At 50.9% G+C, this 16027-nt stretch overlaps 1 protein-coding gene across 8 annotated transcripts in view; it reads left to right on the top strand.

Annotated features, from left to right (window-relative positions):
• Positions 1–16027, top strand: part of CAST (calpastatin) — a 121390-nt gene that overhangs the window by 46664 nt on the left and 58699 nt on the right. For 2 of the 8 annotated variants that reach the window (XM_062212378.1, XM_062212377.1), the window contains exon 1: positions 8144–8241. The exons of the other annotated variants lie outside the window; for them this stretch is intronic. The gene's annotated coding sequence lies outside the window, so the exon portion shown is untranslated. Of the gene's footprint in view, positions 1–8143; positions 8242–16027 lie in introns of those variants that run through there. 8 annotated transcript variants of the gene reach the window in all.

Raw genomic sequence — 16027 nt, 5'->3', positions numbered from 1 at the left:
AAGCCAGGAGCATAGAACTCCAACTGGGTCTCCCACGTAGGTGCAGGGGCTAAAGCACTTGGGCCATCTTGCACTGCTTTCCCAGGAGCGTTAGCAGAGAGCTGGATTAGAAGTGGAGCAGCCGGGACTTGAACCAGCGTCCAACTAGGGATGCTGGCGTTAGCAGGCAGCTGCTTAACCTGCTGCACCACAGCACTCCCCCTGCTCCACCCCAGCATTCTGGTGTTTACAGGTTACAGCTGGACAAGTTTATCCAAACATGCACTGTCTTCTGCCCTTATTAGGACGTGTGCTTAACTTATACTAAACTATGCCTCTCAAATGAAGAAGCTCCCTGTTCGCCAGCCCCCGCCCCCACTGATGTGACAGAAATCAATTGTGAATCATTTCCAGAACTGCCAACACGTCCACCGCTGGAAGTTCAGTACATTGTGGAGGACCACACCTAATTTTTTCTTGAAAAAATTGTAAGAATTGGTCTTTTTTTTTTTTTTTTTTTTTTTTTTGACAGGCAGAGTGGACAGTGAGAGAGAGAGACAGAGAGAGAAAGATCTTCCCTTGCCGTTGGTTCACCCTCCAATGGCCACCGCAGCTGGCGCACTGTGGCCGGTGCACCGCGCTGATCCAAAGGCAGGAGCCAGGTGCTTCTCCTGGTCTCCCATGGGGTGCAGGGCCCAAGCACTTGGGCCATCCTCCACTGCACTCCCGGGCCACAGCAGAGAGCTGGCCTGGAAGAGGGGCAACCGGAACAGAATCCAGCGCTCCAACCGGGACTAGAACCCGGTGTGCCGGCGCCGCTAGGCGGAGGATTAGCCTGTTGAGCCACGGCGCTGGCCAAGAATTGGTCCTTTTTAAAAGATTTATTTATTTATTTGAAAGACAGAGTTACACAGAGAGAGGAGAGGCAGAGACAAAGAGGTCTTCCATCCACTGGTTCACTACCCAGATGGCTGCAATAGCTGGAGCTGGGCCAATCTGAAGCCAGGAGCCAGGAGCTTCCTCCTGGTCTCCAGGTGCAGGGGCCCAAGGACCTGGGCCATCTTCTACTGCTTTCCCAGGCCATAGCAGATAACTGAATTGGAAGAGGAGCAGTTGGGTCTCGAACCGGCACCCATATAGGATGCCAGCGCTTCAGGCCAGGACTTTAACCTGCTGCTCCACAGCACCAGCCCCGGCCCATTTTCTATCATTTTTTTTTCACCCAGGAAATTATCCTCCAACCTTCTGAGTGGGGTGGTTATAAAGAATTTGGACATCATTCCCCAAACCTGCTCTGTTAAGAATCTGGGGGAGCGTCCGTACTGGGAGAGGGAAATATTTTAGGCAGTGTTTGCTATTGTTGTAGTCTTCAGTGGCTAACACCCGTGCTCTCCCACCTCCATTTCTCTCTCTCCTGTTGCTGTCTCTCACTGGGCTTTCTGTCCTGCTTTCTTCCCCCAGTTTCTGGAGCAGCGATTTTCCCAGGATTTAATTTTTCACTTCGTCCTTTCTCAGATCTTGGTGAGACACTTGTGTGATGCTGAAAGGTCACTGTATCTGGAGATCAAATCATTTGTTCTATCAACAGAGCTAAATGATACAAAATCCTAATTAAGGGAAAAATAGGCTATGGCTTGGAACTGAAGGCTTTAACAGGGATTAATTGATTTTTGAAAGAAAGTAGACCAGGCCGGCGCCGTGGCTCACTTGGTTAATCCTCTGCCTGCGGTGCTAGCATCCCACATGGGCGCTAGGTTCTAGTCCTGGTTGCCCCTCTTCCAGTCCAGGTCTCTGCTGTGGCCGGGGAGGGCAGTGGAGGATGGCCCAGGTGCTTGGGCCCTGCACCCGCATGGGAGACCAAGAAGAAGTACTTGGCTCCTGGCTTCGGATCGGTGTGGCGCTGGCCATAGTGGCCATTTTGGGGGTGAACCAATGGAAGGAAGACCTTTCTCTCTGTCTATAACTCTGTCAAATAAAATTCACTTCCCAAATGGCCATGACCGGTCTGAGCCACATTGAAGCCAGAAGCCATGAACTCCATCCAGGTCTCCCACATGTGTGGCAGAGGCCCAAGTACTAGGGCCATCTTCTGCTGCTTTCCCAGGTGCATTAGCAGAGAGCTAGATTGGAACCAGAGCAGCCAGGACTCAAACTGGCACTCTGATATGGGATGCCGATGTAGCAAGTGGTGGATTAACCCATTGTGCTGTAACACTGGCCTTAGACCAATTAATCTGAAATACAAATACCCAAATATAATGAAGTAATGAGTAGGATTTCTAATAAGTTACAAAAGCAAGGCCTTTAACTCCTTTAAGAGTTTCAGAAGGAAAACTATACATGCTTACTTATTTCTTGTTTTGATGCCAGATTGGAAGGGCTGTAACTCAATATTGTTATCTCATAAAATGTTGTCATTTTCATGCACCACTTAGCAAACTCAAGGGTACTGACATCTGTGATGACTTGAAGTCTTTTATTACACAACTATCATAACACACGCAGGAAAAGTAATATTCTGCCAATGTATTCAGATAAGTCATGACAAAACAGTGGATATGGCTGGCAGTGAAGATGAATCCTGGTTTTCTTGATTCTGGACACATACACTTGAAAGTCAAAATAAGTAATAATTTTATAATTATTAAGGAAACTTTAAAGTCTGTCTTAAAAATTAAATGTTTGAAGCTTGAGTGTAAGCTGTGTATAATAGAATGGTTTGTACACACTGTAGAAGGCTTTCATGAGAATTTTTACAAACTGACTTAGATTTTTTAAAGGGTTATTTATGATTTGAAAGGCAGAGTGATGAGGAGGAAGAAACAGAGAGAGAGAGAGAGGAATATTCCATTCTGTGGTTCATTCCCCAAGTGCCTGCAACAACCAGGGCTGGGCCAGGCCAGGCCAAAGCCAGGAACCAAGAACTTGATCCTGTTCTCCCCATGGCAGGGGTGCAAGTACTTGGGCCATCTTCTTCCAGGCACAGTAGCAGGGAGCTGGATCGAAAGCAGAGCTGGCCAGGCTGGAACTGGCATTCAGATATGGGATGCTGGCCTTGCAAACAGCAGCTTACCCTGCTGCACCACAATGCTGGTTGCAAAAAATAGGAAATTATGCCCACAAGTAATATCCTGTCTACCACATGGTTTGGGGCCTGGCAGATCCAAAGCTTTTAAGTGGTACAGGTATTTCTAATGCAAAATAATTATTGTTAGATGTTGAATGTTTAACATGCGATTTTTGGAAAATTAATGTAGACCAATAAATCTGCAGAAATTGCATAGGCTCTTTTTTTAAAAGATGTGTTTATTTATTTGAAAGGCAGTGTTTACAGAGATAGGGAGAGAGAGACAGAGATATCTTACATCTGCTGGTTCACTCCCCAGATGGCCACAATGGCCAGAGCTGCACCGATCTGAAGCCAGGAACCAGAAGCCAAGGAGCTGCTTCTGGGTCTCTCATTGGGTCACAGGGGCCCAAGCACGTGGGTCATCTTCCGTTGCCTTTCCCAGGCCATTAGCAGGGAGCTGGGATAGAAGTGGAGCACCGGGACTCAAACTTGGGCCTATATGGAATGCTGGCATCACAAGCAGCGGCTTTGGCCACTATGCCACAACACCAGCCCCATGTGGACTCTTTTTAAAGAGAGGGCGAAAATGGTGCAAACCCATAGTCATTTTGCACTTTTCTTGCTGGGAGTTCGCAGCCAACCTCTGTTTGGACATTCTGATCATCAGGCGAGGAAACCTAGGCTCAGATTGCACTGGGGATGTCACTCCAGACAACCATGCTGTTAGACATGTTGGTTACGTCGCTAGTCTCCAGTAGAGTCCACTCTGGCCAGTTCAGGTCAAAGATGAAGTTCTTGAGGGATAGTGGAGTGGCTTCTGGGGAAATCCAGGAGGAACAGCGCTGGGGGAGTTCCCTGCTGAGACCACACGCAGCTCGGCCTCCGTCACATCCAGAGCCACCCTGATGACTCAGAAGCCTCACCGCAACATGGATTTCCCAGGAGGCCACGGCCCCCTTGCAGTGCTCACCTCCAGGGCTGTTGCTATAGGACACCTCTGATTGGGCAGTGGCTCACGTGCCCCAGCCCTGGGTCTTCAGGATTCTGCACTGGGAAGATGTGCACTGAAGTGGGAGGGAAGTAGCAATGTGTGGTGAGGGTCTCCAGGTGTGTGGCCAGCTTCCGAGTGACAGACAACCTGCTACAGAAAGGCCCCCACCGTGGCTGTGATCAGGATCCACATTCGACGTCTGAAACACAGGGCAGTGCAAGCAGCTTCTCCCCAAGCCTGAAGGGGAGACCATCCACAAAGCAGTACGCACCCTCAGGCGCCGGCCCTCGGCACCATCACACCACGTGTGGTGTGTGAGATGTCTATTAGGAAAACATTGCTGTTTTTTTAATAGTACCTATAGCCAGCCTAGGGACTAAGATACACACATACCACAGCAGAGTGCCCGGGTTCAATTCCTGACTCTCGCTTCCTGCTAATGCAGACCCTGGGAGGTAGCAGTGGTGGCTCAAGTACCTGGGTCCCTGACACCCACCTTGGAGACCTGGATCACATTCCCAGATCCCAGGTTCAGCCCGGCCCAGCCCCGGCTGTTACGGGCTTTTGAGAAGTGAGCCAGTGGGTGGAAGATTCTCTCTCTCTTTCTGTCCCTCTTCCACTTTCTTTCAAAACAAATATTATGCACCTATAGTTATGTGCCATAAAATATATATTAACACCTCAAACCCTTAATCCCATAGGTGTTTTTGGTTAAGACTAGGCTAAATGAAAGATTTTGGAAAGTAAATCTATTATTTTAATGAGGTGAATATAATATAAATAGGACAGATTAAGACTATTACATAGGTAATGTGCAAATTTGGGAAGTGGAGAGTAAGGAGCGACTCTCGTCTTCTCGTCTGCATGTTGGACCCAGTGGAATTTCTTTAAAGGGAAGATTCTGCTGCAGGGACTTTGGCTGAGGCTGAGTCTGCCTTCTCCAGCAGGTTCTCAGTTTATGCTGATGCTGGCTGCCTGGAGCAGCAAGAAGGCTGAATTGTGCTGAATGTGGGTAGATTGTCTGTACTTTACTGCGCATCAACTGGAGACTGTTGATTAGAAATCAGGTTGGCCGGCGACGCAGCTCAATAGGCTAATCCTCCGCCTTGCGGCGCCGGCACACTGGGTTCTAGTCCCGGTTGGGGCGCTGGAGTCTGTCCCGGTTGCCCCTCTTCCAGGCCAGCTCTCTGCTATGGCCCGGGAATGCAGTGGAAGATGGCCCAAGTGCTTGGGCCCTGCACCCCATGGGAGACCAGGAGAAGCACCTGGCTCCTGGCTTCGGATCAGTGAGGTGCGCCGGCCGCGGCGGCCATTGGAGGGTGAAACAACGGCAAAAGGAAGACCTTTCTCTCTGTCTCTCTTTCTCTCACTGTCCACTCTGCCTGTCAAAAAAAAAAAAATCAGGTTCTCAGCTTCGAAGACAAGACAGTCTGATTCCCCAGGGCAGGGCGAGATCCCAGAGTTCATATAAAACATAGAAGGGACTGGTGTTATGACACCGTGGGTCAGCCTCCACTTGGAATACCTGTGTCCCATATTGGAGCCTTGGGATTGAGTTCTACCTCCACTCCCCACCCCCCCAAAAGACAGAGTTACAGAGAGAAAGGGAGAAAGAGATAGAGATCTTTTACCCCCTGGTTCACTCCTAGAATGGCTGCAACAGCCAGAGCTGGGCCAAGCAAAAGCCAGGAGCTTTGAACTCCATCCGAGTCTCCCACATGGGCGGCAGGAGCCCAACACTGGAGCCATCTTCCAATGTTTTTCCAGGTAAGTTAGCAGGTGGGAAGTGGAGCAGCTGGGACTGGAACCAGCACTCATATGGGATGCTGGTTCTGCACGTGGCAGCTTAACCTGCTGCACCACAATGCCGGCCCCCACCTCCATTTCTGATCCAGCTTCCTGCTGCTGTGCACCCTGGGAAGGTAGCGGGTGATGGTTCAAGTACTTGAGACTCTGCTACTCCTGTGGGAGAGAACCAGATGGAGTTCCAGGCTCTCTTGGCTTTGGCTTGTTCCAGCCTGGGATGTTGAGGGCATTGGGGGAATAAAATAGCAGATTTCCATCTCTCTCTCTGCTGCTGCTCTGTATTTCAAATAAGTGAATAAGCTCTTTGATAAAATTAAATACATATATGATATTTTAGCTATCTCCCCACCAGGTATTTCAGATGTGGGTGGGCTGAGCCACCATGGTAGCAGAGAGGGGTGACCGTTGGCCAATCTCTCAGCTCTAAGGAGAGGAGCCCCTTTCTACCTGGCCTTTCTCATGGGAATCTGGAAAACTAACTTTGAAGCAGCAGTGTGGTTACTCACCTCACCCCCTGGGAGCAAGGAACTACTCACCTGCGTGGAGGAGACGCACCGCCTAGCACCGGGGCTGTGGGGTTGGGGTGAGGTCCGAATAAGTTACAATGTGCGGCTTTTGCCATGGGAGAAATGAATGGCAGTGGAACTTACAGGAGCAGAAGTGTAGTTAAAACAACACCAACAAGGAAAGGCTAGCGCTTAGCAAACGAAGGAATGTATGATCTCTCTTCCATCCAAAAGAATTATGACAGTGTCATCTGCCCAGGGCATTATAGAATACTGGAGTTGGAAGGGGTCCAATTTCTTTTTTTAAAAAAAGATTTATTTTATTTATTTGAAAGACAGTTACAGAGAGAGGTAGAGACAGAGAGAGAGAGAGGTCTTCCATCTGCTGGTTCACTCCCAGATGGCTGGAACAGCTGGAGCTGCGCCAATCTGAAGCCAGGAGCCAGGAACCTCTTCTGGGTCTCCTACATGGGTGCAGGGGCCCAAGGACTTGGGCCATCTTCTACTGCTTTTCCAGGCCATAGCAGAGAGCTGGATTGGAAGTGGAGCAGCCGGGACTAGAACCAGCACCCATATGGGATGCCAGCGCTTTGGGTCAGGGCTTTAACCTGCTGTGCCACAATGCCGGCCCCTGAAGGGGTCCAATTTCATCAGCTTTAGATGACAGAAGTAAAAGTGAAAACAAAAGAAGAGAAGAAAAGGGGGCTGTGATGAACCCCTTGAAAGGGCAGAAGGAGCCGTGTACTGTAACTGCCCGGTGGGCTGCGTGCTGGGAAGCCCCCCCAGGAGTGCTTCCCCTTTAAAAAGTCTTTGTTTGCTTGTTTATGAAAACCAGACAGGCAGAGAGATTTTCTATCTGCTGATTCCCCAAATGCCCACAGCAGCCCAGGCTGGGCCAGGCCAAAGCCAGGAGCCGGGAACTCCATCCAGGGCTCCCATGGGGGTGGCAGGGACCCGTGTCCTTGAGCCATCCCCTGCTGCCTCCTAGGGTCTGCCTTGGCAGGAATCCAGAGTGGAGCTGGGACTTGAACCCAGATACCTGGGTATGGACTATGAGCATCCTGAGGGGTGTCCTAAGGGCTGCACCAAACACCTACCCCCTGCTCTGCCTCTTCAGTGCCACCTGCTGTCTCTGTGCCTTGGCTGGACCTAGCGCTGAGTCACTCACTTGCTCAGCTGTCACTCCCTGGGCCCGAGGCCTGTGTTACTACCACCGCCTCCCACAGTTAGGTCCCAAGCACAGTGTCAAGAGTCTTTATTGGTTTGCTGCTTTGGGAAAAGTTGGCTTTCTATATTTCTTTAAAATGTCATTAAAAATTCTTTTCTCTAACCCCTTCATATATTCTGTAATAGTTTTCATAGGCGATATTTAGGCGACTGGATGAGAATGTTTCAAAAACTTCATGGAAGAATGGAATTAAGATAGTTTACTTTGGCACCAAATGAAATCCAAGCATAGCTTTTTCAGAACACTATCATTTTCCATAAACTTTTCAAAGACGTCTCCTGTGCATGGATTTGCACCCAAACCTGGATTTGAATTGCATTTTCACGAAGTGTTTTGATGTGCACTTGGACCCACGGAGGATAACCGCGGTGGCTCCCTCGTTTTGGTGGCCGTCAAAGGCAGCCAGAGCGCGGGCCTCGCCTACCAGCCCGAGCGGGCAGCACACCCAGCACAGGGCCAGCGTGCGAGACGGGGCCCTGTCCGTGTGGGCGGGGCGCCGCGGGGGCGGGGCGGGGCCGCGCAGGGCGGGGGCGGGGCCTCCAGGCCTGCCGTCCCGCCCCGTGGCTGACCGCGGGCTGGGCTCCGAACTGAAACCGCGGGGCCCAGCGGGGAATGCGAACCTCCCGAGGGCCGGCCGAGGTGTCGGGCGGCGCCGCGAAGGGTGAGTACCAGGCGCCGGGCTGCTCCCGCATCCCCCACGGCTGCCGCCCGCGCGCCCGTGGTCCCGGGCCTGGCGGCCTGCGGCGGCTGCTGCCCCCAGAGCTGCGTTCCTTTGCGGACGGGGTCCCAGTGGTGCTGGTGACACCTGGTGGCCTCGGGCGGGGGCCCGTGTCCGGAGAGGGCGCGCGTGGAAGGAGCGGGAGAGGCGCGTGGGGTCCGGCACTTTGGCCCCTGGGCTTGCTCGGCGCCTGCCCCCACCGCGGGATGACCTCGGCGCCCGGTGGTGAGCTCACTCGCCCGGCCTTTCCGGGTGTGGCGGGCCCGTGTTGTGACATGTTTCTTGAGCAGCTTCCTGGAGCGCGACCTGAGCGCACCTCTGAGGGTGACTGTGGTTCTAGCCGGCGCGGTGCGCGCGCAGACGCGGCTTCTGCAGGTGCTGCGACCCCATTTTACAGCTCGGGGAGTCGAGGCGGGGCGTGTCCGCAGCTCCTCTGCCTGCACCGTGGGGATGCCTGCCGTGAGATGTCTTCCAGGGAAAAATCTCCCCTTGCACCGCGCAGCAGCCTCGCCAGGAGTGGCGTCTACTCTGGGAGACAGGCAGAGGTTATTTCCTAATAGAATACCAGAGAGCCGCGTCCTGGTGTTTTGCTTGTGGGCGTGAATTTGATTTTTTATGCACCACTTTTTCAGTCTCTAAAGAGTATTGGATTTCTGGGAAGGGGATCATTTAGGGAATACTTCCTGGGCTCCACGAAGCAGTCAGGGGTGAATAGTGAAATGGAGGAGGGGGCTGGTACTGGGGCATAACAAGTAAAGCCACACCTGCAGTGCCGGCATCCCGTTTGGCCACCGGTTCGAATCCCAGCTGCTCCACTTCCGATCCAGCTTTCTGTTGTGGCCTGGGAAAGCAGTAGAGGATGGCTCAAGTGCTTGGGCCCCTGCACCCGTGTGGAAGACCTGGAGGAAGCTCCTGGCTCCTGGCTTCGGATTGGTGCAGCTCCGGCTGTTGCCAGTGGTTGGAATACCTCTCTGCCTTTCAAATAAATAATAATAAGTCTTAAAAAAAAGAAGAAGGAGAAGGATAAAAGGAGCAGAATCCTGCCCAAGTAGGAGAGGCTATGTCTGTATGAGGGTACTGCACAGAGTGCACGGAAAAGTGGAATTCAGAGATTATGCTTGTGCAGGAACAATGTTGAAATCCCTGCCTAGTTTTTCCACAGCTCGCATTCTGCAGGAAGTCTGGGAGGACCCCCTGGTGCACTTGCTGGAGAGGAGGGGCTCTGCGAGTACAGCCAGGACTTGGGGTGCCTGTGACAAACCAGGTGCTCTGCAGAACTTGTGTGTGTGTGTGTGTGTGCGCGTGGGGGGGGTGGCGGGACAGCACGTTCAGGAACAAGTAAGGGCTGTGGTTGGTTCACTGGGCTGACAGACAGGAGGCCCACCTGTTGAGGGCTGATGGTGCAGAATGAGTGATGAGTTTCAGCACCTTCACTGTTCCCTGGGAGAGTCGCCCAAGTATAATGTCCCTCCCAGGGCGAAAGATTAAACACCATCACGTAAAGGAACAGCTCAAAAGAAAGAAGCCGAAAATGAAGCCATGGAGTTATTTTGAATTAATGTTGTAAAGTCAGCCAGGTATTGGTGATCCTATTCATAGTTTATAATAGGAGTTATCTTTAAGTTATCGCTACTTCTTAGGTGGCACTATTTACTTTTCCTCAAAGTCGGAATGATCCGATTAGTCAGTCCTATTTAAATAAAAATTCCGCAGTCCTTGTTCTCTGTGTGCATATGCGAGATGCGGCGACATCTTTGTGGGAAAATGGAATGAAAAGATGAGTTTGGGAGTGGCTGCTTGTGGAGCAGTTAAGATGATGCTTGGAATGCCCGGATGTCTGGCTGGAGTGTCAGGTCTGCTCCCGATTCCAGCTTCCTGCTAATGCACACCTTGCAAGGCAGCAGGTGATGGCTTAAGCGGTTGGATCCACCCTTGTGGGAGACCTGGACTGAGTTCCCTGGCTTTAGCCTGGCCCAGCCCTGCTATGGCAGGCACTGGGAGCACTCTCTCTGTCTTTCTCTTTGTAGCCACCTGTTGAATAAATTAACAATGTCAAAACAATGTTTATGTAGATCAAAAACTTCTTGAAATCCCTGTATTTTTTCCCATAATACACGTTGTCTGTGAACTGTTTGAAGACCTTCGCAACCTTTGTAATTTCTCCCTGATTATACCCTACAATTCCTTCGCTTGGAGCTCTGGTGAATCTGGAATGTGTTTTAGCATCACTTTCTGGCCTCCTAAGAGGAATGTAACTATTCTGTTATGTTTTCTTCTGAAACACTGGATGGATCTGCATATTAGAAAAGTGCTATGGGGCCGGCGCCGCGGCTCACTACGCTAATCCTCCGCCTTGCAGCGCCGGCACACTGGGTTCTAGTCCCGGTTGGGGCACCGGATTCTGTCCCGGTTGCCCCTCTTCCAGGCCAGCTCTCTGCTGTGGCCAGGGAAGGCAGTGGAGGATGGCCCAAGTGCTTGGGCCCTGCACCCCATGGGAGACCAGGATAGGCACCTGGCTCCTGCCATCGGATCAGCGCGGTGCGCTGGCCGCAGCACGCCAGCCGCGGCGGCCATTGGAGGGTGAACCAACGGCAAAAAGGAAGACCTTTCTCTCTCTCTCTCTCTCTCTCTGTCCACTCTGCCTGTCAAAAAATTAAAAAAAAAAAAAAGTGCTATGGGTCTTCACAAACAATTGCATTTTAGATTTCCCTGTAAAGTAGCCCTGAGTCAGACATGTCAGCTACCTGGTATTTCTCCACAGGCACGCTCTTCGCAGTTCTGAATTGGGCAGGGCTGTCTGTTCCCATGGGATGCCAGGGCATGGCCAAAAGCACTCTCACGTGTTGGAAGTGACCTCTGGTTGGGTGCTACCTCCTCTGGTTAAGAGCAGTTGAGCTACACTGTTTTTACAGGGAGCCATAAAAATAATCACCATGACTTCCAGCTTTTAAGGGCACTTCACTTATTTGCACGCTGGAGATTTGGGTGGAGACTGTGGTCATTGCACTAGCAAGGTGCTGCTGTTGAGTCTGTCCCCTACAATGCTCCATTGTCAACAGTAAACACCAATAATACATTATGAAAAAGTGACTGCAGTAGTTTCCAATAAACGAAGGGATCAGCTTTAGCTGTATTAGCCCAGAGAATTAATAGTTCCAGCTATGTTCACTGAAGAATATCTTGTTCTAGGCATCCACGGAACATGTTCTGTGCCGTGATGATGCACCTGTTGTTGTGTCCATTCTACAGACACACAGAGCCACCATACTGTCTTTTTTTTTTTTTTTAAGTTTTGCCTACTTATTTGAAATTCTGAGTTAGAGAGACAGAGAGAGAGAGAGAGAGAGAGAGAGAGAGAGAGGTCTTCCAACTGCTGGTTCATTCCACAAATGGCGCAATGCCTAGGGCTGAGCCAGGTGGCAGCCAGGAGCCAGGAGCTTCATTCAGGTCTCCCATGTGGGTCCAGGGGCCCAAGTACTTAGACCATCTTCCACTGCTTTCCCAGGCCATTAGCAGGGAGCTGGATAGGAAGTGGAGCAGCTGGACTCAAACCATATGGATGCTGGTGCCGACGGAGGCAACTTAACTTGCTACACCACAACCCCTGACCCTATTGTTTTCTTAAAAGAAAAGATTACTTGATTAATTTGAAAGGAAGAGTGGCAGAGAAGGAGAGAGTGCTGGTTCACTCCCCAAATGCCTGCAACAGTCAGGATTGTGCCAGGCTGAAGCTAGGAGCCAGGAACTCCATGCTGGCCCCCACATGGGTCACAGAGCCCCAACTTCTTGGGCCATTTTCTGCTGCTTTCCCAGGCACATTAGCAGGGAGCTGGCTCGGACGCTGAGCAGCTGATGCACGAACTGGCACTCTAGCGTGGGCTGTTGCAGTCACAAGCCATGGCTTAGCCTGCTGTACTACAACAGCAGCCCCTGTGTGATACCGTTTCTCAGGACATACTTAACAGCTCTCAGAAAATGCTTTCTACCGAAGTGCGTGAAAAGTCATCACACGCTGAAGTCTGCCTTAGCTAGTTACTGCTGATCTCAGAATGCAAGCTTTTGACTGTAGCCTGAGCCCCTTGAAGACAGGATCCTCATCTTTGTGCCCCCATAGCATCTACCATGTTGCTTCTGGATTACTAATTGCAAAAAATGTATTGCATTAGAAGAAAAGATTAGTTTTAATATCAGTACAGCCCTAAGATGCCATTGCATGAATACAGAGATTCATCCTGGATAGAAATGTTAAAATGGTATTCATTTTTATTCTCTGGTATTTACAAGTAAAGTTGTTTAAAACTTAATATCTGTCCTTAAGCTAAAGACTGAATAATCAGCAAATATAAGAAAGCAGCCCTTTATTTTTCCCTTCTATTGGCTTGGGTGGGGGAATACTTTTTTTTTTCTAAGATTATTTATTTATTTGAGTTACACAGAGAGAGGAGAGGCAGAGAGAGAGAGAGGTCTTCCATCTGCTGGTTCACTCCCCAGTTGGCCACAATGGCCAGAGCTGTGCCAATCTGAAGCCAGGAGCCAGGAGTTTCTTCCAGGTCTCCCACGTGGGTGCAGGGGCCCAAGCACTTGGGCCATCTTCCACTGCTTTCCCAGGCCATAGCAGAGAGCTGAATTGGAAGTAGATCAGCCGGGACTCAAACTGGTGCCCATATGGGATGCTGGCACTGCAGGCGGCGGCCCCACCTACTACGCCACAGCACTGGCCATGGTTGGGTCGGGGGTTACTTCTACACTGGACCACATGTGGTGCTAGGCATACAGAAGCATGGTCCCTGTGATAGCCAGGAAGAGACCGTGTGAAAAATGCCGTCGGGACCACAGGAGCCAAGTGGAAGGTGGGGGTAGGAAGTGAACGGAGGGATATGAATCCTTAAAGCCAAACATGGTGACTGCCAGTTCAGGTTGGAGATGTCATTCAAGTGGGCCCCGCCCCGGGAGGCAAGACTGCTAAGTGGGGACCCACCCAGGTCCCCAGCACTGGCTGGCCTCACTCAGTGTCTTCTCTGTCTCCCGCAGCTGCCAGCCGAGGCATTGCCGTCCCCTGTGCACCCTGTGGCCCATGTTGCTTTATCAGACAGAGAATTGGGTTAAGTCAGGGGACGCCCCCTCCTCTGATGAGATGCTCTTGTCTGACAGCCTTCCCCTGTCGGTGGGCCACTGAGCATCAAGTAGCCCAGAGGCTTCCTCGTCGTCCTGGGGGCTCTGTGGTTCCACTGGAGACCCCACAGCAGACTGGGTGTGTGTTGTCAGTCCTCCAAACAAGCTGCAGGGTGCAGGGGTTACACATTCCTGTGGTTCACCTTCTTTTTTTTTTTTTTTTTTTAAGTTTTTATGTTTATTTGTTTGAGAGGCAGAGTTACAGAGAGAGGGAGAGACAGAGAGAAAGGTCTCCATCTGCTGGTTCATTCCCAAAATGCTGCAACGGCCGGAGCTGAGCCAATCCAAAGCCAGGAGCCAAGAGCTTCTTTCAGGTTTTGCACACGGCCAACTTCTACTATGTTCCCAGGCCATAAGCAGGGAGCTGGATCGGAAGAGGAGCAGCCGGGACCCGAACCAACACCCATGTGGGATGCTGGCGCCACAGGCAGAGGCTTAGCCTACTGCGCCACAGATGCAGCCCCGGGAGGTTCACTTTCACGTTGCCTTCTTCACCACCCAGCCTGGAGGCGCAGGAGACGACGCCGAGCTCCTCAATGTGAGAGTAGCGTGCCCCTGGAGTTCCGTTCTTATCTCTCGTCTCGGTCTGGTTTCTGATTTCATATTTGGCAGGTGCCAGCTGGGTGGATGCCTGCTCTTAGCTATGTGGTGAGAATCCCATGCCCCAGTTACTCACCTTTCATTCTGGTGTCTCCTCTCGCTGGAGCACATGGCACATGTGGCTCATAGAGTTGCTTAGTCTGGTTGTTGGTGGTGGTTTTATTTTCCCCTTTGCAACACTTTATTTTTTTTTTTTAAATTTTAGCTTGCTTTGGGGAGGATTTTCTACGTGTGAGAAAGAGGATTCAAGTGTGCTTTTATTGAGTTTATAAAGTTAAGTCCCACAGATTTTTGTTTTGTTTTGTGTTGCCAGCCGCCCTGTGAGATGCCTCAGTTCTGGAGGACCCAGGTCGGCCACGTGGATGGTGTGATGAGCAGGATGTGGGTGGAGGTGGCACTGGCTACAGATTGATGATGGAAAACTGTGGACCAGTGATGCTGTTGTGTTCAGAGCAGGGCCTCCTGATTTCTAGAGAGCCATGGTCTAACAGTCAGGACCTCCCTCTGGGTCCTCACGCAGAAATTGCTGATCAGCCGGGACATTCCAGAATGACCCACGGCCCTGGGTCAGCACATCCCTGTCCTTGTCCTTGGGGTGTGCTGCAACTTCTGGGACTTCTCCCGGACAGGGGGTGTCAGCATCAGATATACCTGGCTAAGAACAGAGCTTTCTCAAGCTGCCTGGGAGTCACTGAATAAGCTCCCTGGACAGATCCTTACACTTGTCACACTTTGCTAATGGCTGCTCTAAGAAGTGAGTTTGCTCTGAAGAGTGCACCTGCAAGCAGTCTCCTGGCCTTAGCTCTGCATGACTTCGCAAGAATTCTAGCCGTCCACGGGCTCAGAGTTCTTTATTTTCTAAGATTTATTTATTTGAGAGAAAGAGGGTGCTCCAAGTGGGCTGGCTCACTCCCCAAATGGCCACAGCAGCCAGGGCTGGGCCAAGCTGAAACAGGGTTCAGAAACTCTACTCTGATCTCTGACGTGGGTGGCAGGGGCCCGTGTACTTGTTCCATCTTATGCTGCTTCCCCAGGCTCATTAACAGGAAGCTGGATAAAAAGTGGAGCAGTTGGGACCCAAACTGGGCACTCCATTAGCATGTGAGCATTGCAAGCAGCGGCAGCCCCTGGGGCTCGGACTTCTGACCTGACAGATGTTTGTAGCCCATGTCAGGAGCTAAGCAAAGGACCTGGACCATGGCCATTTCACTCAGAGTTGCATGGGTATTAAGGTCCTCTTACTATGCAAGCGGTACTCTCTGACCTTTGTAAGGGCTTGAGGTCCCGGAACAAGTGGCTTCAGTATCAAAGACATAAACCAGCACTTACAGAGTTTCCCAGAATAGCATTGTTGGGGAGAGAGGGAGAGAACAGGGTTTGTACCAAGACATCAGGAGCTCAACTGCCCAGACATACTGTGTCTTTATTAGCTCCGCTAGCAGGGTGGCGTGGAAAGAGAATAGAATTATATGTACATTTTTCAGTTACATATGTATTTTTCTGTGTCCTCCTTGTCATGCAAAATAACAAACTATGTCCAACAGGGCAAATAAAATTCTTTCCTATAATTTCATTACTACGGCTAGTGATTGTCAAAGTCCCACATTATAAATATTCTCATGTTAACAGGTCAACAGTATGCTTAGCATCTTTTTAAAATTTTATTTCAGAGGCAGAGAGATAGGCACAGAAAGAGAGAGAGAGAGGGAAAGAGAGAGAGAGAAAGAGAGAGAGAAAGGGCCCATCTGCTGGTTTATTCACCGGGTGCCTGCAACGGCCAGGGCTGGGCCAGAGCTGAAGCCAGGATCCTGGAACTTGATGCAGTCGTCCATTGTGAGCGGCAGAGACCTGACTACTTCAGCTGCCGACCCTCGTGTGCATTAGCAGGAAGCTGGAGTTAGGAGCGGAGCCAGGGATCGTTTTTAGGCTTGGTAATGTTTTTGATTTAGGAGCCCGG

The sequence above is a fragment of the Lepus europaeus genome, chromosome 15 (genome assembly GCF_033115175.1).
Source record: "Lepus europaeus isolate LE1 chromosome 15, mLepTim1.pri, whole genome shotgun sequence".
Classification (NCBI taxonomy): domain Eukaryota; kingdom Metazoa; phylum Chordata; class Mammalia; order Lagomorpha; family Leporidae; genus Lepus; species Lepus europaeus.
Note: the sequence above shows the minus strand (reverse complement) of the source record. Positions and strands in the feature narration are given on the sequence as shown.